The sequence below is a fragment of the Anomaloglossus baeobatrachus genome, chromosome 3 (assembly GCF_048569485.1).
Source record: "Anomaloglossus baeobatrachus isolate aAnoBae1 chromosome 3, aAnoBae1.hap1, whole genome shotgun sequence".
Classification (NCBI taxonomy): Eukaryota; Metazoa; Chordata; class Amphibia; order Anura; family Aromobatidae; genus Anomaloglossus; species Anomaloglossus baeobatrachus.
This window is the reverse complement of record NC_134355.1, coordinates 253,419,987-253,441,871: the sequence shown is the minus strand read 5'-3', so window position 1 is coordinate 253,441,871 and position 21,885 is coordinate 253,419,987. Positions and strand designations below refer to the sequence as shown.

The 21,885-nt window shown below is 42.8% G+C and overlaps 1 protein-coding gene across 2 annotated transcripts in view; it reads left to right on the top strand.

The window, feature by feature from the left end:
* Positions 1-21,885, top strand: part of HIVEP2 (HIVEP zinc finger 2) — a 304,455-nt gene that overhangs the window by 101,882 nt on the left and 180,688 nt on the right. The gene's annotated exons all lie outside the window — the stretch shown is intronic.

Sequence of the window (21,885 nt, the reverse complement as noted above, 5' to 3'; positions counted from 1 at the left end):
AGGGAGGCTGGAAGGAGAGAGGCTGATGCTGGGGGAGGCTGGAAGGAGAGAGGCTGATGCTGGTGGAGGCTGATGCTTGGGGAGGCTGATGCTGGGGGAGACTGGGAGCGGAAGGCTGATGCTGAGGGAGGCTGGGAGGAAGGAGGCTGGGAGGAGAGAGGCTGATCCTGGGGAAGGCTGGGAACGGGAGGCTGATGCTGAGGGAGGCTGGAAGGAGAGAGGCTGATGCTGGGGGAGGCTGGAAGGAGAGAGGCTGATGCTGGTGGAGGCTGATGCTTGGGGAGGCTGATGCTGGGGGAGACTGGGAGCGGAAGGCTGATGCTGAGGGAGGCTGGGAGGAAGGAGGCTGGGAGGAGAGAGGCTGATCCTGGGGAAGGCTGGGAAGGGGAGGCTGATGCTGGGGGAGGCTGGAAGGAGAGAGGCTGATGCTGGTGGAGGCTGATGCATGGGGAGGCTGATGCTGGGGGAGACTGGGAGCGGAAGGCTGATGCTGAGGGAGGCTGGGAGGGGGAGGCTGGGAGGAAGGAAGCTGGGAGGAGAGAGGCTGATCCTGGGGAAGGCTGGGAAGGGGAGGCTGATGCTGGGGGAGGCTGGAAGGAGAGAGGCTGATGCTGGTGGAGGCTGATGCATGGGGAGGCTGATGCTGGGGGAGACTGGGAGCGGAAGGCTGATGCTGAGGGAGGCTGGGAGGGGGAGGCTGGGAGGAAGGAGGCTGGGAGGAGAGAGGCTGATCCTGGGGAAGGCTGGGAAGGGGAGGCTGATGCTGAGGGAAGCTGGAAGGAGAGAGGCTGATGCTGGGGAAGGCTGGAAGGAGAGAGGCTGAGGCTGGGAGGAGAGAGGCTGATGCTGGGGAAGGCTGATGCTGAGGGAGGCTGGGAGGGGAAAGCTGATGCTGGGGAAGGCTGGGAGGACGGAGGCTGGGAGGAGAGAGGCTGAACCTGGGGAAGGCTGGGAGAGGGAGGCTGATGCTGTCGGAGGCTGATGCTGGGGGAGGCTGGAAGGAGAGAGGCTGATGCTGGTGGAGGCTGATGCTTGGGGAGGCTGGGAGAGGGAGGCTGATGCTGAGGGAGGCTGGGAGAGGTAGGCTGAGAGAAGAGAGGCTGATGCACACACACACACACACACACACGCGCGCACTGCACAACACACCACACACACACACACACACACTGGGAACCACAAACAACTGCCCTACACAGACACCCACACACACAGACAACGCTGCACACACACAACACGCAACACACAAACACCGCGGCACACACAAATATACGCACATACCGCACAACACACACATTGCACAAAACATACCTCCCCCCAAAACACACCACACACACACAAACCGCGCAACACACACACACAACGCTACAGACACACAGCGCTCCACAAACAACGCAACACACGCAACACACATACAACACCGCTCTCACCCCCCGTCACACCCAGACAACACCCAGAACATGTACAGCGCCTACACAAACACTTGGTAACTACACACAACAACATCTCTATATATATATATAACAAAAATCATACATGAACTACACAATACGTAAATTCTAGAAAATCCGATGCGTAGAATCGGGCCACCTTCTAGTTTATTATATAAATGGCTGTCACTGTATCTTAGGTGGGTATTAGTTTTTGGCTGGCACTACCATAGCACCATGGTGTTAACATTAGCCACATGGCAGTTCCTTACAACTGTGATACATTGAGTTACAGTTACCTACTGTGCAGAAAACTATTGCTGTAGTAACCTGTCTCGTTTGTACTTTTGGTGATCGGTGGAGTCCAAAACCCTACAGATTAGAATTAGAATGCCATATCCCATAGGAATGCCCCTGAAGGTACATACATGGATGTTTTTAAGGATGCCACTGTAAATTTAAAATTCTTAGAAGGTAATGTCTAGTATAATGGATTAGTTACAATTGGCTTCTGTAGTAGAAAATAAACTGCAGAGCTGTATACATTTCTGCGTCTTCATGAGTAGAATGTAGGTGCTGTCCATGCTATGTTCACATGCCTCAGTGCTGTAAACAAATTATGACAGGCTACATAATAACTACTGTACATTTCTGTTCTTTTTCAGTAAGTATGCCTGTCTTCCATGATGTTATAATTGGCATGTTTATTTTTAACTGCCAGGAAACACTGAGAATCCCCTACTGCTTTAATTATCTTCTCACTTGACAAATATTAGGGAAAGGTATAACCGTGAGTCACGAGTAACCCGTGAGTAGTTGTTGAGTGCATATGGTGTGCAAGTGTTTGGTGCTTATTAATGATGAGCAAGCACTACCATGATCGAGTGTTCAGTACTTGTAACGAGCAGCCAGGCGCTCTCACAGGCTCAACTCGTGTACCTAGTATCTTCTGGAAAAGTGCATGCATCCCCCATTGACTTCCATTATACCCAGTACACGAGCGTTCGGCTGCATGTTATGAGTACTGAGCACCTGGCCATGGTAGTGCTCGCTCATCATTACTGCTTATTTTATTGTTTGATTGTTTATTTGCTTTTGGAATTTTTAAGTATTTAAAGAGTTGTCCAACCACTCCAAAAATCCTAAAATTGTCATGGATGGTTTTTAGACAGTAAAATTGGACCTGAGGCACCTCCGATGACGTCTCATTCCAGTCATGTGACCAATGTTAGCTGTTAAGAGCTTCAGTGATCAGATAAAGAGTGGGACATCATCGTTTCCTTTCTAGGACAGACTACCAGAGCGGCCTGTTCTACATCTACAAAGGTTGGAGCCTTTGAGTGGCCATCATTTTATTGTTTTCAAAACCGTCTCTAATATTTGAGGATATAAGATGTTTGTAGAGGTGCAACAACCTCATAAATATGTTGAAGAATATATGTTCCATGAATATATGTAGTGACCAGAAAAGCCACTACCAATGTGTGTTCTGTATTATCTATGTGATTACATTTGTGACACCTATTCCCCACCTTGGGAGGAGGTAAATTATTTAGCGTTGCGCTGCCCTCTACTGCCTTGCTTTAGTATTGCAATTGATTTGAAAGCAAGGAAGTGGCTGTTGGGGGCGGAGCTTGAGGAGGCAGTTAAAAAGAAAAACCGACTACATGCGGTTGAGTTGCTGTGATGCAGCAGAGAAAAAAAAAGACCTCCATTGAGATATGCGGGGAGTGTAATTATCACCCTATTCAGAGCACCCCGTTTCTGCAACAACAGAGTACTGAAAAACGCAGTTAATCCAATTGATAGTGACATCCATCCTCCCAAGGCCGGGATAGGAAAAACGCTTGAACTAGTCCACTGTGTAAGAGATCTCTTTATTTATTGCTATGAAATGACTGTCTATTGGAAATGGAAAAACAACTTTGATTGACTAAAGATTGATTACAAGATTTAAGTAAAGTTCCTCATTTACGTTTTCACAGAATCCTTGGTGTCTGTCTTCCTTCAGCGGCCTTATACCTGGCAGATATCACCACAACTCAGTCTCCTATCTCTATTATTTTTCTCTTTATAATTTGCCACCTAACCTAGGGATTTGCTGGAGCCATCGGAGACACCGTGACCTGAACATCCTCTGAGGTAGTAGGCCCGGCTTCTCACAAGGCGGTGCGGCAAATTACATTTATAATGTTCAAAATAGTTACCGTATTTTTTGGACTATAAGACACACTTTTTTCCCCACAAATGTTGGGGGAAAGTGGGGGATGAATCTTATAGTCTGAATGTAGGGCATGGCTGTGGGGAATGAGGGTGCTGCAGTGGAGCGGGTCATCGGCGGCATGCGCAGGCTGTAGCAGCCACAGCGATGACTGATGTCATTACTGTGCGCATGACTCCACACACATCAGCGGGCAGTCAGACAGGAGGACATTGAGATGCTGCAGGGGAATGGTGACCGGCTCCACACAGGTGAGCGGCGCTGCTGCTTGCACAGAGAGGAAGATGAGCGATGCTGCAGGGAGTGAGGAAAGGTGAGTATAAACGTTTATTTTTTTCTATGCCACAAGATACAGGCCATATACCAGGATGGGGGTATATAACAGGATGGGGGTATATAACAGGATGGGGGTATATAACAGGATGGGGGAATACAGCAGGATGGGGGTATATAGCAGGATGGGGGTATTTATCAGGATGGGGGTATATAGCAGGATGGGGGTATATAGCAGAATGGGGGTATATAGCAGGATGAGGATATATAGCAGAATGGGGGTAAAGGATGAGAGTATATAGCAGGATGGGGGTATATAGCAGGATGGGGGCTATACCAGGATGGGGGTATTTATCAGGATGGGGGTATATACCAGGATTGGGGCACATATCAGGATGGGGGTATTTATCAGGATTGGGGGCTATACCAGGATGAGGGACATATATACAAGATGAGGATCATATACAAGGCAGGAGGATCACCTTAGTAGAGAATTTGGGGACATTATCCCATAACAGTGTCAGCAGCAGATCCTCGCCCCATAACAGTGTGTCATGACCACATTTTTTGCTTAAAATTTTATTTTCCTCCTTTAAAACCAGGGTGCGTCTTATGGTCCGGTGCATCTTATAGTCCGAAAAATACGGTATATATGGCCTATAGCTTGGAATACCAAAGCCTTACAGCAAAAAAAAAACAAACTATCATCCAGTACATTTGTACCATGGAAACAAACCCAATCATCATGCAGCTTAGCACCAGACAACCTTTCATAAGTTCAAACTTAGCCGAGAAATCTTTATCTGGAAAAAGTATTGATGTTTCTATACACAGTCCTGAGTATATTCTTATTTGTAGCAGGCTAAGTATACAAAACTCATGAGAGCCTTTACAGAGCAATTATCGCACGGTAAAACATAATGCTTTGTGACATATGCAAATAAAACCTGTCTTGGTATTTGCGTAGACTGTTTTGGATAACCTCACTAGTTAGTCTTGTCGTGTTGGTTGTTTTCGCTTCTTCTAAATTACTTCCTCCTCTTAAGTGACTATGAAATTGGATTTATGATGCATGTTCTGATCTGTATTTTAGAAAATCATAACACCAATACTACAACAAAAGCCGCCTTTCAGGAAAGCATACGTTTTACATGACAATCTGCAATTTCTTTAGTGAGGAATGCCAAACTTGTACACTTCTGGAAGTTATTTTGGTAAACTTCCTACAGCCACTTCCACCTCTGTCTGGGCTAACGGCGTGATCCTCTATCTAAAGCCAACCCATTAATTATGGTTATTAATCTACTTTATCTAAAGCGGGCTTTACATGCTACAACATATCTAACGATGTGTCGGCGGGGTCACGTCGTAAGTGACGCACATCCGGCATCATTAGTGGTGTTGTAGCGTGCGACAGCTACGTGCGATTGCGATTGAACGTAAAACTGTTCATCGCATACACGTCGTTCATTTGCTAAAAATTGCACGTCGGGTTGTTCAATGTTCCCGAGGCAGCACACATCGCTGTGTGTGACACCCCGGGAACAATGAACACATCTTACCTGCGTCCCGCCGGCAATGCGGAAGGATAGAGGTGGGTGGGATGTTTACGTCCCGCTCATCTCCGCCCCTCCGCTTCTATTGGCCGGCTGCCGCGTGACGTCGCTGTGACGCCGAACGTCCCTCCCACTCCAGGAAGTGGATGTTCGCCGCCCACATCGAGGTCGTATGGAAGGGTAAGTACGTGTGACGGCAATTAATCGTTTGTGCGACACGGTCAACAATGGGGGCGGGTCACATCGCATACGATATCGTATGCTTAATTGTAAGGTGTAAAGCAGGCTTAAGTGTACATTCCTACAATGAGTATTTGGGGAGTTTTTGATATTGCAGCTGCTCTGCAGATTTTGGCCACCTATTGGCTAAATTATGATACTTTTGTTTGTTTTTTTATTTAATTTTGTATGTTTTTTTAATGCGTTTTATTGCATTTTTAACACTACATTTTTTTTTCTCTTTTGTCATGTTTAAAATAAAGCTGCTTTATTTTTGATACTTCCTGTTACTTTACATCGACAAAACTTTATTGACACAGTCATGTGCAGATTACATGCATTTATACTGCATTTCCGCAGCAGAAAGGCACTACAAATGTATGTGTGTTTTGTACATGTGGATTTTTCACATCTAATGCGATTCTTTGGGGAAAATCCGCACATAAAACTCGGCGTATTTTGCATATGTAAAAAACACACAGCCGATCAGTATACCCTGCGTAACAAGAATGTACAGTGGGCATGAAATTTCTGTAAATCCCATCCACCTTGCTGGAACTATAATACGCTGCGGTTATTGACAGTGAAAATATGCGTCAAAAACTCACCAAAACTTATCGTGGGAAATGAACCTGTCTCCTGTTTATCTATTTTTAGAGAGCATGTTTGGATTCACAAAGAATATACAGTTGGTATATACTGTAGTTGCATGCTATATTTTGCTGTAAGAAAGTTTTCATCTGACGTTTAACTGAAATGCAATGTGAATAGAGCTGAAAATTGTCATATACAGTCTGTCTCACAAGATATTAGTAGGGCATAATGAAGAATCCAGATGCTCGTGTTACTTTTATGATTTTACCCCCTGCCTATGTAGAAATGGTTAGAACAAAATAGGCAGCAAACGATAATGTAGCCACAATGTCGTGCTTGGAAGTGAGGACTTTCGGATTGGTTTCCTCGCTGGCATACAACATGAGAGGTTTAGCTCCATGGAAACAAGAATGGAGATTGCATTGAAAAATTACTAATGAATGGATACAAAATGATAGTTTGCTATGCCCTTTCGGTTAAGGTATAATGGTCACCAGCAAATTGTTTGTGCAATTTTATGCACTTTTCCTGTAATATTTTTTGCCTTTGCCTGAATACACATTAGGGCTGTGTAGATTTTGGAACGCCTGTGGTACTGTGTATGTAGAATATGCATGTGTAGTATGTAACGTTCGCATGTTGTGTTTTGTTTGTGCATTTTCTCCAATTTATGTGACTTAGAGAATCAGAATATGCCACTTTGCACATTTTAAAACATTGAACATAAATGATTTAAAAGGATTTTCGAAGAATACTTTTTTAAAGGGAATCTGTCAGCAGGTTTTTGTTATATATTCTGAGAGCAGTATAATGTAGGGCAAGAAAATCTGATTCCAGTGATGTATCACTTACTGGGCTGCTTGGTGTTGTTTTTTTTTATAAAATCTCTGTTTTGTCTGATGTAGATGTAGCAGAGTTAAGTCTTCTGTATTGTGTTTAACCCCGCCCACATGCCTGACTAGCTGCTTTCTGAGTACACTGTACATTGTGAGCAGTCTGCCAATCAGTGGTGAGGGTGGGGATACACAGAGTACTTGGTCTCACTTTCAGGCTAGGTGTACTCTGCAACCCCTGGCAAAAATTATGGAATCACCTGGCTCTGAGGATGTTCATTCAGTTGTTTACTTTTGTTTAAAAAAAAAGATCACAGAAATGGCACAAAATTAAAGTAATTTCAAATGGCAACTTTCTGACTTTAAGAAACACTAAAAAAAATCATGAAAACATAATATGTTAGCCAGTAATGGTTACTTTTCAAGACCAAAAAGGGGGAAAAATTATGGAATCACTCAATTATGAGGAAAAAGATCTGATAACAGAGTCCATTTAACTGATAAGGCTTGCTGGGGTTAAAAATAGCAATTTAAATTTTAGTGGGGTTATCTGGTCTAAAATGATAAGTCTGCAGTCACTCTATGTCACTGCAGACTTATGAATCCTCCCAGTGCACACACGCTGCACTGTGAGGATTCGCTAATTTCTGAGACAGGAACAGTGATCACGTAACCACAGTTGTGCAATATGCATGTTCCCGGCCACTACTTGACTAGTGTATTGAGCAAGGCCGTGCCCATGAAACAGTCATGCCTACTAGTCTGACTCACTAATTGCATTGACCGAGGCCGCACTCACTAGAAGGTCGCACCTACTGGTCGAACATGCCTGCTTCACACACTTGCATTGAGTAAGGCCACGCCCACTAACGGGTTCTTGCCGGGAACATGCATATCGCACAAGTACGTTCATGTCACTTCCGTACCCAGCTCAGAAATCGGCGAATCCTCGCAGCGCACAGTGTGTGTGCGGGTACAATTCATAAGTCTGTATTCACATAGAGCGACTGCAGACTTATCATTTTAGACCAGACAACCCCTTTAAGGCAATCATATACATGCATTAAAGTTGTCTAAGCCCACGAGTATCCACAGTCTAATATGTATGGGGGCCATGGACAGATTTATGTTGGGGAAGATAAGGGTTGGCCAGTTTGAATTTTAACGCCCAACCTTTATGTTATTCAGGAGATTAACTTTCTCCTCTCTACCTTTCGAATACAAGGATTCCCATTTGAGTTGAATGTTCCTTTGTAAGGGGGGGTCAAGAATGATAGATTGACTGACAGCTGTCTATTTTGAATAGAGGTCTTTACCCACCCAACACTGCCTTTGATCCTAATGCTTATTAAAGGGAACCTGTCACCTGATTTGGCGACTATAAGCTGCGACCACCACCACTGAACTCTTATATACAGCATTCTAGAATACTGTATATAAAAGCTCAGGCCACTGTGTAGAATATAAAAAAAATCACTTTATAATACTCATCTAAGGGGCGGTGCAGTGTAGACTGGTCGGATTAGTGTCTCCATTCTCCGTTACTGGCGCCTCCTCTTTCCGCCATCTTTGTCTTCCTTCTTCTGAAGCCTGGATGCATGACGCGTCCTATGTCATCCACACTAGCCGGCATTGAGGTCCACTACAATACTTTGATCTGCTCTGCTCAGGGCAGATCAAAGTGCGCCTGCACAAGACCTCAATGCTGGCTAGTGTGGATGACGTAAGACGCATCATGCACCCAGGCTTCAGAAGAATGAGGACAAAGATGGGCGAAAGAGGAGACACCGGTACCAGAGAATGGAGACACCCATCTGAACAGTCTACACCGCACTGCCCCTTTTGTGAGTATTATGAAGTGATTTTTAAGTTCTATACAGCATAAATCTTATATACAGTACTCTGGAATGCTGTATATAAGAATTCAGTGGTGGTGGCCATAGCTTATAGACGCCAAATCTGGTGACAGCTTCCCTTTAACAAAAATCGAGGGTAGCAATGGAAAACAGGCGCTGGAGCAACAGTAGGGGAGTAGAGCTTAGTTTGCTATTTTTTGCCTCTGCACAGTTAAAATTGTATTCTTGGGGAAAAAGTTTTAAGATTCAGTTAGCTTTCTTATTTATGTCCATTTCTTTTTAAATATATTCCTGGTTACAATTTTAGATAGCAGTTTGCGTTGCGTTAGAGTTGGTTGAAAGGCACCAAGCGTAGTATTCAGCTTTCCATAATATTGTGCGATCTGCACCAAACTTTACATTGCAGTGAAAAAAGTTTCAAAATATGAGTTGAAAACAAGATTGATGCCGTTGTGGATTTCTCTTGAAAACAACATCAGATTTTTACACTTACAACAAAAAATGTGTGTGAACATAACCTAAAGTGGCCGGCTCATTGCAGCTATAGCTCAGTGACTGGCTGCAGCGGTGATGTGCTCTAGCCACTTAATGTCACTGCTGCAGCCAAAACCCTGAAATAGAAGTAGCTGCAGATGAGAGATTCTGGACTCGGGTAGGGTGAAGACTATGCCATTCTGTTGTGGCAGGCATGGAGCTCATAAGTATTGGGGACTATATAGAAATATATTATTATTGAGAAGACTAGCAGACTTCAGAGATATAACAGTATTTAACGCTAAACTACAGCAAGCAGCCCAGTAAGTGACACACCGCTGGAATCAGGGCCTGCAGCAAAACCCTGGTGACTGACTCTTTTTAAGTCTTTTCTAGTATAAAAAGTTGAAATATATTGTAATTTTGCAATTACGTAACCAATTCCCTCATAGTAATCATTACATTTATTATTTAGCTAGAAATGTTAACTCCTTGATGGCCATGGAGCTTACAATTAGTATGACTATTGCATTTTTGGACTTAGCCTTTATTTACTCATTGCAGAGGAGGTGAAATGGTGAAAACTTCCTGCATTTCTTTCTGAAAGCGATTACTGTATTACATTAGCATTCATTTTTTTGCGTAGTCTGGATTAACAGTTCAGATGAAATCTAAATATATATTCAGTGAAATAAATATATGAACAGCTGTTTCTCAGAAAGTTATCATTTTCTGACCACATATTTCTGGAAAGAAAAGAGCACAAAGTGGTGATTAAAGTCATGAAATAGGGAAATACTTGGAGGCCTGGGTGTAAAATCAACCAAAGTCTTCTCTGTTGAAGTCCTACAACTTTATCACCGCGCCACAACTCTCCAGCTCCTCACCATCCAGATGAACAGAAGTACCTCTGTAAGAGAAGACAAGGGGCTAGTGTTCCTCAGACAAGGATGCTCTTCCACTGCATGACACCTGGATCACTTACAAAAACCTCTGCTTGCTAACATCATCACCAGGCCAAAGAGAAACAAGAGGAGAAAAGTCCTGCTAGTTTTGTGGGATGTAGACTGTGAGAGAAGCATGGGCACTGCATTTTTATAACTGATATTTTTTTTCTATGCATAGAGTACCTATATTTACATAGTACTTAAACAGAGTCTGTCATCCCCTACATACTAGCACTGTACTTGTTACGGGAACAGTGCCTGAGAAAATACATTTTAATTCATATGCAAATGAGCAATTTTTGGTACAACCTTGGTGTGGCCAAGAGATTGGTGCACTGTTACGTCTCCTCATTTGTATACTGGGGCCCCACGCTCTTCTAATTGAGAGTGGTATCTTCCCTGAGTGAGCACTTTCTGAGTACTGCTGGTGTATGTGTGGCCACGAGCGCACGTATTAGCTGACGCATTCTCCTCCCCGTCTTCGGAACCACTCACTGCATTTTGGGGTTTATTAGTGTAGTGAGTGGTGTCAGAAGAGAGGAGACGGAAGAGAACAAGCGAAAACATGTCACTGGAAGCAAAGATCACCAAACTATGACTTGCCTACTTTGAACACATCATACGAAGAGAGTAATTACTGGAGAAGGACATAATAGTCAGAAGAATAGAAGTAACAAGGCGAAGAGGAAGACCAGCAACCTGATGGCTTGATACAATCAAAGTAATGTTGGAGAAGTTCCTGGTTGACCTAGCTAGAATTGTACAAGATCAATCTTTCTACAGAACATTCATCCATCGGGTTGCCATGGCTCGGGATCACGCCAAAGGCCTGTGATGACGAGAACCTGGGCGTAATAACACACCAAACCACTAGGTGTGGCCAGGAACACGAGTGGAGTGAATCTGCCAGGTTTGTACACTAGGTGTCGCTAGACACACCTAGTGAAGAGCAGTCAAACAAGCCAGGGGTCAAAAGCCAGGAGATAACATAAATGACGAAAGTAGCGAGCAGAGCCGGAGTCAGGGGACAAGTCGGGGTCAGTAAACAAAGATGTCATGTAAGTACAAGGTAGCGAGCAGAGCCGGAGTCAGGGAACAAGCCGAGGTCAGGGAATCAAGCCAGTAGGTAAGGAGACAGGAGGGGACAGCAAAACTAGGTAGCGGGACAAGATCAGGTCAGACACTTATGGGAACCAGAGACGTGCACTGCAAAACAGGGACTATCACTGGCGGCGTTCCACTCCACTAGTGTGCCTGATGACACCTAGTGGTTTGGTGTCTTATTACACCCGGGTTCTCGTCATCACAGGCCTTGACAGAATCATGACAAGGCCATTAAAAAAAAGAAAAGAAACCCTATTGATTTATGGATAAAAATAAATAAAATAAAACAATGGTTAATTTTTAAAGAAAAGTAACATGTTAATGAGGGTTCATCTTAAAAACGTATTCTTCACATTACAAGTCAGTAAACAAATCTTTAAATGAATCTTATTTTTCCAACTTCAGAAGACTTGTCTTAGTCTACAGGCTTCCAAGAAGCGTGGAGATCAGTTTTCATGACATTGCCTTGCACACAGTGTATACAGTACCGTTATGACAGAAAATTCTTGCCACCGCTCTTTCTCTTACAGGTTGATACTCATAACATCATCTTAATGCTAGTAGACATACTCTTGGTAGCCCACTACTGACTATATCTGCAGACATCTTTAATTTAGCACAGTGCTGATATGGGTAGGGGTGCCTGAGGACAGCTTTGACAAGTGCCGCAGCAGACTGACAGAACATGTGCAACAGACAGAAATGTGAATGTATTTCTTGGTCCTGGAGCTAAAAATAATTAGTGCTTGTATTTTTAGCTAGACAAGAAAAGCAAAAACACTGTTTGTCTGTGGCCTCATGGGCACAGGCTCCTTCCTGCCTGCATAACTAGCTGGATTTATGGATGTGTTTGTTTTATCTTGAAACCTTGTGCAATCATTATACAGCGGAGATAGTGCAACGTATAAATTTGGTTTATTGATGTAGGACGAAACTGAACGATTCTGCAATGCAGCCATTTATGTGGATCTTTTTTAAGAACTCTGTGCTGCCTTTCAACACTAAAGCAAGCGTTTTCAAAGAGTAATAAGAGTGTGGGGTAATTTGTTGATATCCCTGTAGATAGAAGCTCGCTGTGTCATAATCTGTTTAAAAAAATACATGGTATTTCCCGAATATAGCATAATTAGCATGATGTATTGAACCTCATTACTTAGGCCATGTAAATTAATGGAGGAGAGAAAACACATCACCCATGCTCAAAATCTCATCTCATTGGAGGCATCTCAAGCCTTTTAATGCAATTGCAGAATGATGGAGTTTACATATGTTTACATATATGCTTTGGGATAGGATATTTTTGACATTTATTTTATTACCTATGTGCATTTGAACAAAAAAACACAAACAAAAAACAACAAATTAGGTTACAACCCGAATTCCAAAAAGCTGTGTAAAATAAAAAGAAAACAAGAATACAATAGTTTGGAAATCTCTTATAATCATATTTTATTCACAACGGAACATAGAACACAGATCAGAAGTGAAAGTTAGATATTTTTCCATTTTATTTGATAAAAATAACTCATTTAGAAATTGAGGCAGCAACACATCTCAGAAAGGATGGCACTATAATTCGCCAAATGTTTTGTATTGGTGAGACGTCTGGATTGCAAGAGGTCTGTTCATCACCTAAACTTTTCTTCTGTGAAGTCATGCTATTGTGATGGATGCTGCATTTGGCTTACACATCAGGGACCATTGAACAATACTAGTGGATGAAGCCATACTGAATACACAGAAGCTTACACTGGGATACGAACCCACAGCCGCTGTGCATCCCAGACCAGAAGCCTACCACTAGATCAATGTGGGAATGTGGAAAGCTCAGCCTCCGCTACTTCACTTAATCCCATAGGCTTCAGACAACAGGTGAAAAGTAAAGAACAACACGTCGCCTGGACTATCTCTCCAATGAAAACAGATAGATATCAGGGACTATTGAGCTATACCATTGGATGAAGCCACACTGAATACACAGGAGCTTACACTGGGATACGAAGCTATAACCTCTTGCATCCCAGACCAGGAGTCTACCACTAGACCAATGAGGGAACGTGGAAAGCTCAGCCTCCTCTACTTCACTTAATCCTATAGGCTTCTGTCACAACAGGCCAAAGGTAAAGAAAAACATGCAATATGCTGAAATATGTAAGGATTTACCTGAAATATACAATGTTCAAGATGTGTAAGCTGCCCCTGCCATAGGCCCTATTTGCAACTCCACACCATCAGAGGCACAGGCTGTTGAACTGTTTGCCGATAACATGCTGTGTGGTCTCTCTCCTCTAACGTATGCAAGACGTAACTTCCGTGGTTTACATAAAGTATTTCACATTTTGATTCATCTGACAACAGAACAGTTTCCATTTTGTCTCAGTCCTTGGCCCAGAGAAGACAGCAGCGTTTCTAGATTGTGTTGTTATTTGGCTTCTTTTGATAGTCGAAGTTTAACTCATATTTGTGGTTTGCACAATGAACTGTGTTCCCTTATGATGATTTCCAGAATTTCTTTCATACCTGAAACAGCCTGTTTTTAATGCAGTGCCACCTGAGGGCCTGTAGATCATGAATATCCAGTATTAACAATCAGCCTTGTATCATGCACATGGATTTCTCCTGAATCTCTGAATCTTTTGATAATCTGAGCCATGGATGGTGGGATATCCAGAGTCTTTGTAATGTCACAAGGAGGAACTTTTTTCTGAAATTGTTTCACAATTTTTAGATGCAATTATTCACAGATAGGTGAACCTCTGACAATCTTTGCTTCTGAGAGACTTTGCCTCTCTGACATGGTCCACTTACTTTTCCAGCCCAATAAAATTGGAAAATGTCAACTTTTAACTTATGACATGTGTTGCATGTTCAGTTGTGCATAAAATATGGCTATAACAGATTTCCAAATCATTGCATCCTTAATTTATTTACATTTTATACAGTGACCCAACGTTTTGGGAACTAGGGTTGTAATTTTTGACTGATTAGAAGAAAAAAGGATGGCACGAATTCATTTGGGATCACCATATTAGATACAAAAATCCTTTATTGTACACATATAGACAGCAGTGACATACATTAGAAACATTTAAAAAACGAACAAAAACATTTGTTCATATAACAACAATTAGTTCTTCCACTTGCACCAAGAAAAGAAATACAATGATTGGATCACAATATTATAGTCATGATGAAAATGTATATAGACAAGAAAGCTCAAAACTGTATCGCCTAATGAAAATGAGTCACACATATGTGAATTCAGCTACAGGGTGTGTGCCAGTAACTGCAAGGCAACTATAAGAAAATATAGGGTGGTATTTTGTAAATAATGTTAATTATGACTATTCTAACGTTTTATGTATACAGCTCCTTTAGACCTATGTCTCTCCATGGTAACAGACTACAAGTAAACCCTATCAAAACTGATTTGCAGTCAAATTCCATTGTTTATGTTCCCTTCTTCATGCTGACTGCAGTTTTATACTACATAGGTGTTACGTCCGGGTGGTGGAACCTCTGGACCGTACACCGGTTTCCCTTGAGGAGGCAGCCAGGCAGGTCACCCCGCCAGAGGGTCTGGGTGCACGGCAGCCGAAGCACAGGTGGTAGTCAGACAGTCCGTAGGGGAGCAGGAAAGGTGGATGGAGTTCTAGACGGTAGTCCGGGTGACGAGGCTCAGAGTCCGAGGCCAGGTGGTAAGGTCAGGCGGGATCCGGAACTTGCTGATCGATGGAACGGGTCACCAAACGGAGCCAGGGACTGGAGACTGGCGGAGCTGCAGAGGTGGTGGAACATCCGCCGAAGTCACCGTCAGGGTACGGGAATGAGCGTGGTTCGGAGCGTCTGGCGTGGCAGGACAGGCTCTACGAGACAGGACAGGGTTAATGCAGGCAAAGCACAAGGCAAAGCAATAGGGGACCTGAACACTAGCTTGCTAAACACGTAGAACAGGCCCCGCCCACCAGGAAAGTGAATCTTAATATACCCTGTACCTGTCTAAGCAATTTCCTGTTTCTAGGTGCTGGCCCTTTAAGAGAGGGTCAATGACCGCGCGCGCGCCCTAATGCGCATGCGCGAGGCCCGGGTGCCAGAAGCCAGAGGAGGGAGCGGTGAGTAAGAAGCAGGAGAGCCGGGCTGAGGCCGAGTTGACCGACGGGCGCCGGGATCGGGGACCGGGCTGTCTGGGGACCGCAGGCGACGGAGCAGGAAGGCTGTGGAGCGGGGGACCGGGAAGCCTGGCACGGGAGCGGCGGAGCGCGACCTGAGAGCCGGTAAGCAAGGCAGAGGGGCCGGAGAGCATGGCAGGAGAGCCGGGGAGCCTAGCAGGAGGGCCGGGGAGCGTGACAATAGGGTTTATTTGTAGTCTGTAACCATTGAGGCATGTAAATCTTCGTGCAAGCTGTAGACAAAAAATGGTAGGGTTTGTTTTTTGTTTGTTTTTTTTTAAATCAGTGGTTGAAAAAAAAAAGATTTTTTTTTATTTTCTAATACAAAATATCACAAAGTTAGACATACCGGTAACTTTACCCCCCTAACAATAGGTAGCTATTTTGTGCCCTTCTTTCTCTTACGATTATCGACATTCTATGTACTTTACATACTGGCACTTGTCTTCGAGACCAAATTGAGTAGTAATGTTTATATCTCAGTTATGTTACCTAGGCAAGGTGCTGCCTTGTACAAGTCCCATGAGCCAGCTATGTCGTGCTTGCAGCAGAGAAACTAGAATAGCTTGCTTTCTTGTTTTGTCGATAAAAATATGCCCTGTTTTTCTAGACATTTTAGTTGGCAAATTGATGCATATACAAGGATGATAATAAAACAGCATACAGTAGTAAAACAACATTCGTAATGAAGGTGGTTCAATGTTTTCATTGTATAATACCGTACCTAAGTGTACAAGATTCACGTCCTACTCTAATCTTACAACATAGCAAAATAGTAAACATATGAGGAGAGATTTACTAGTTTTTAAAAGTAGTGTGGGGAAAACCTGGAGTAGTTCCCAACCTAGCAGATTCCACCGTACCTTTAACCAGAACCGATTTTAGAAGTGCACTTTGTACAAAAAAATATAAAAGACATTGTACTAAAGTCATGATTGTTTACATATTGTGTTTAGTGACTTACAGTATTTTATTTTTGGGGCAACACAGACTCAGATACACATCTATTAGCCATAATATTAAAACCTCATGGCTAATATTGCTTAGGTTCCCTAAAACAGCTCTGACCTAGCAAGGCACAGACTCCACAGAGCATCTAAGGCTTAGGACACACGGCAAGAAAAACAGTGCGAGTGGAATGCGATAAAAAAATCGCATTCCACTCAAACCAATATTAGTCTATGGGGCAGCACCCATGAGCGATTATTTTCTCAGCCCTAATCAGCCCGAGAATACAGTCGCAGCATGCTGCGAGTGGAATTTGATCCTGTTCCACTCACACCCATGCAAGTCTATGGGGTGAGAAAAACATCGCACTGCTCTCGCATTACACTGGTGTAACGCAAGAGCAGTGCGATTCTTACATCAGCCGGCAACAGGAGGAGATAGGGAGATAAATTCCTCCCACTCCACAGCGCCGGCCCTCCCCTCCGCAGCGCCAGCTCCCCCCTCCTCAATTCTGGTTTGATCACATGATTAGACCACAGTCACATGACCCTTGCATGACACTCGGCTCCCGCTGTGCTGCGAGCGTGTGCCGAGTGTCATGCGAGGAGATGCACAAATTCCCTTGTGGCCTCTGCCTAAAGGTGTCCATTGATGTCTAGTACCAAGATGTTAGCAGCAGATCCCAGAAATCCTGTAAATTGTGAGATGGGGCCTTCATGGATTGGACTTGCCTTTCAGGAAATTCACAGGTTGATATCTGGCTTATCTCTGGCAGGACGCATTATCATGTAGAAAAAGGCTACGGGTTAAAGAACAGAGGCCAGTGCCATTAAAGAAGGAGACCATGAAGTAGACTACTCATGTGTCTCTTAGCCATCCCAGATCCAGTAGGACAGTCCCAAATTGGGGAAGTTGTCCCATAGTTAGGGCTTGGTCCCACTTTCAAGTGTGCTGCAGAGCAATGTTTCTTCAAATCCAGACCGGCCAGGCTCAGATGCTGCTGTGATTGTTCAGTTCTGATGTCGATGACAACTGTCTTTGGGGGAGGGCCAGCATCTGATCTATGCTTTTCTTTCAGTCTGATCAAGTTTTTCCACTACACAATGGTCTGGTTCTGGTGTTCATATTTCCGATCTAGACACATTTGCAGGTGGATAGGGGAATTGCTTTAATCTATCTTTATGTTCTGACACTTTTCTAATGTAGCAACCATAAACTTTTTCAACAATGTTTTCTATAGTAGCTATTTTCTTTGATCGAAACAGACTAGCCCTCACTCCTTTTCCCCATTAGGTCTTATCAAGGAGACTATGGTGTGTCCATGGCTGCTACAGCACGGTTGACCAGTTGTCCTTCTTTTGACTAATTTTTGTAGGCGCTAACAACTGCATACCTGGAAGATACTCTGACCCAGTCATCTTACCATGCCGAGTTGGCTCTTGTCAAAGTTGCTCCTGTCCTTACAGTTCATAACATCAACTTCAAGAACTCACTGTTCATTTGCTAATATATTTCAACCCCTAGCTGGTGTCATTGTTATAAAATAATTCATGTTTTTACTCCAATTGTCAGTTGTTCTAATGATATAGCTTGTACGTGTGTATGAATATAGCTTTCCATTTATAAAGTAGGTGTGTGTGATTGTGTCTGTTTACATATTTCTACAGTACTGTGCAAAACTTTCAGACAGGTGTGGAAAAACTAAGAAAGCTTTTAAAAATAGAAGTGATAACTGTGTTTTTTTTTATAAATTAACAAAATGAAAGGTGAATAAACACGAGAATCAGTATTTGGTTTGACCACTTTGCCTTCAAAGCAGCATCAATTCTTCTAGGTACACTAGCAGACACAACTGAGTGGGACGTTAAAAACTGTGTGAACAACCAATCTTTGCTTCAAATGGGAATTAATGGAAGACAGTTTCATGTCACTGATCATACACAATAGTAGTTTTGAGTACATCAACAACACACAAGGTAGTTATAATGCATCAGCAGGGTCTCTGTCAGGCAAAGATTTCAGTGTTTCATGGAAAAAGCCAAAGGTCACAACTGAAAATGAGTCTATGAGAGCCTTGTTCTTGCTTTCAGAGACTTTTATTTAGTGCTTGTGGCGAAACGTCTGACTTCCTGTCGGTCAGGACGTTACGGGCACAAGATGGTGCCGCAGTACTGGAGTGACACCGAAAAAAGGTGATGACACCTGAGGGTGAGTATAAGACTGGGGGCAGGGAACTTAGATTTAACGTACTACTCCAGCACTGAAAATAAACCACTGGAGTGATGCTTTAAGCTTTTTTGAAGATACACCAAACAATTGGTAACATTGAAGATGCAGTAGGTTGTCAAGGAAACTTTAAAAGACTCATCGTACTTACTTCCCACCAAGATTGGAAGATGTCCAGCAGTGCAATTAGCTCAGATCTGTCAGCAACCAGTGGGACCTAGCTACACCTATCTACTGCTGAGAATATTCTGTCCTGGAGTGGTCTTCATGGGAAAATTGTGGTAAAAAAGGCATACCTTCAATGTGTAAACAAAGCCAGGCGACTCAAAATATGTCAGCAGGTGATGAATCAAAATATGAAATATTTGGCTATAATGTTATTTCCCGAAGAGCTAGTACAATAATGAATGTCTGCAGGCAACAGTGAGGTTCCTTACAAAATGCATAGTGGAAGTTCGTGATAAAATACAACCCCCAAATTACAAGGAACTTCAGCCATGCTTCAGAGAACTCAGTATTATAGCGCTCTCCAGCCCTTTGGTGAACAAACTGCCTTCTGTTACACCAGATATTTCACATTTTGACTTATCAGTCCAGAGCACCTGTTACCATTTTCCCACACCCCAGTTCTTATGTTTTTGGGTGCACTTGGTCTTGTTTCCATGTCAAAGGTGTGGCTTTTGACATAATTCTTCCATGAAGACTTCTGGCTAGAAATCTAACAGTAGATGGGTTACGCTGGGACCCACTGGTTGCTGCCGTTTCTGAGCTGTGGACACTGTTGGACATGTTCCAATTTTGAAGGAAAGTAAATATGATGCATCTTTCATCTAAGTTACCTTGACTGACCACTGCATGTACAATCCTCAATGTTGCCCATATGACCATAATCCTACAAAATACCTGACTTTATGGTGGGTACCTTGAAGAACTGATGCTGTTTTGAAGGTAAATTGTGGTTACGCCAATGGTTACACCAAATTTTGATTTGATTTTGCTTTCGTTCATCCACTTTGGATTTTGTTAGTTGCTATTATTTATTTTAGGAAGCCTTCTTACTTTGCAGAATTTATACCATACTTACCTAATACTTTTGTACCCCATTGAATAAAATAGCCAATACAAAATCTAAAATGTATAAAGTTTTTATTAATACATAGAACATAAAAAGACAAGGTAAAAAGTAATGATAGCAGTGCCAACAGGCACCACAAGGACGGGACAAGGAAGAGGACAATGAAAATATCTCAAAAACATTACACCACAAAAAGCATGTATATGTATAATATGTATATGGCTATAGAGGAATAGTCCCCCCCCAAAAAAGGGGTATAAACAACCTTAGTAAAGTGCAAGATAATATATATATCCAATATATGCTATACCAATACAATATGAGATAAATACCGTACATGAGATATGAACAAAAATTATTATAGCACACAAGGATGGCCAGTGTACATATGCATATCACGATGTGCAGTATACACTGAACACAAAGAACCCAGCACTAGATGGTAATTATCCTGAATCAGGAATATTGGCTGCAGGTATAATAGATATATGGTTATAAAAAGATATTTTCCTAAAATTGGGTATACAAAAGCTAAATGAAATGCAAAGTGATGTAGAAATATATTAATATAAATAATATCAGTAAAGTGTACTACAAAATACTAGAGAGTTGACCTAATAAATAGGTACAGATAGCAATATATGGCCTAATATAGTGTGTACTAATCAAGGGACAAATAACAGCAGTGACCAGGCAGAGCACAACAATGTGTGAAGATGGTAAATACCTCAGCAAGTGTTTACCTGAGGGCATGTCCCACTATTGCTGTGCCGACACCAAGACCCTACACGTGTTTCGGCATGCAGCCTTCGTTTGGGAGGTGTGGTCCACCTAATACTTTTGCATAGTACTATACAACAAAGAAATGGAAGTACATGTGGCAGAGCTCTACTTAGTTGTACTATATCATACAGATTTTCAATCAAATGCCATTCTAAGTACTATTTTAATGGTTACCGAGAGCCACAGCTGACTTGATGCTATGTGTAGTCATTTTCCCGCTTTGTAAGGCCTCAGGTTGTACTGAGCTGTAATACGGCACCCTTCCAACCCTATGGAGCCCTACTTGATCTCTATGCGCCTCTGATTTTATATGGAAGGTACAAAGGTATTTTTCTGTTAGATTCATACAAAATCTGACAAGAACAAATCTTGACATGCTCCATCAGATGTTGTATGTTAGAGCTATTATCCCCCACCATGTACGGAGCCATAGGGAATAACAGTACATGCTGTGGCAGATGATGCATGTGGATGATGCCTCAGAAGAATTTGTTAATAAAAAAACAGCGGTCGAATAATCATATACCATGCAATTGCTGAAGTTTCAAGCTGATTTTATGCTGATATTTTACTGCTACCTCATTTAGTTAATTGAAGTGGATCCATCACTACAATGCATACCCTGTTGAACTGGATGTTTCCAACTCCCAAAGCCATTGCATGTCAGTAGGATTTCCTAATTCTCAGTGCCAATGGGCGTCCTAGAAGTTGGTCTACCTTGATCCTGTGCTTATTTAGTATTACAACCCTCGGGTTATTATTACAACCCTCGTGAAGATTTCCCAGCCATTGCATTTGCAGAAACTGCTGCATGGCTCAATTCACATGAATGGGGAGATGCTTCTGGATCTTGCACAGAAGACAACCATGAACGTGGCTGTGCAGGAATAGAAGAGTGCCCTGTTAGAATGGCGCAGTAGCCATTCCATTTATTGTCCAGGGCACTGCCACAGAATGCATGTCCAACGCTCAGCTTCCACAGTCCCATCGATAATGAATGACGCCTGTCACTACCACGTTTTTGGGTTTAGTAGTGATCCCAGTGGTCGGACCCCCAGTGATCAGCAAGTTATCATTTATAACTTCCTAAGAATGAAACACCTCTTTATATGCTTTTCCCTCGTACATAAATTCAGGTCAACATTATATAACAGGTCCAATTATGATGACCTTAATA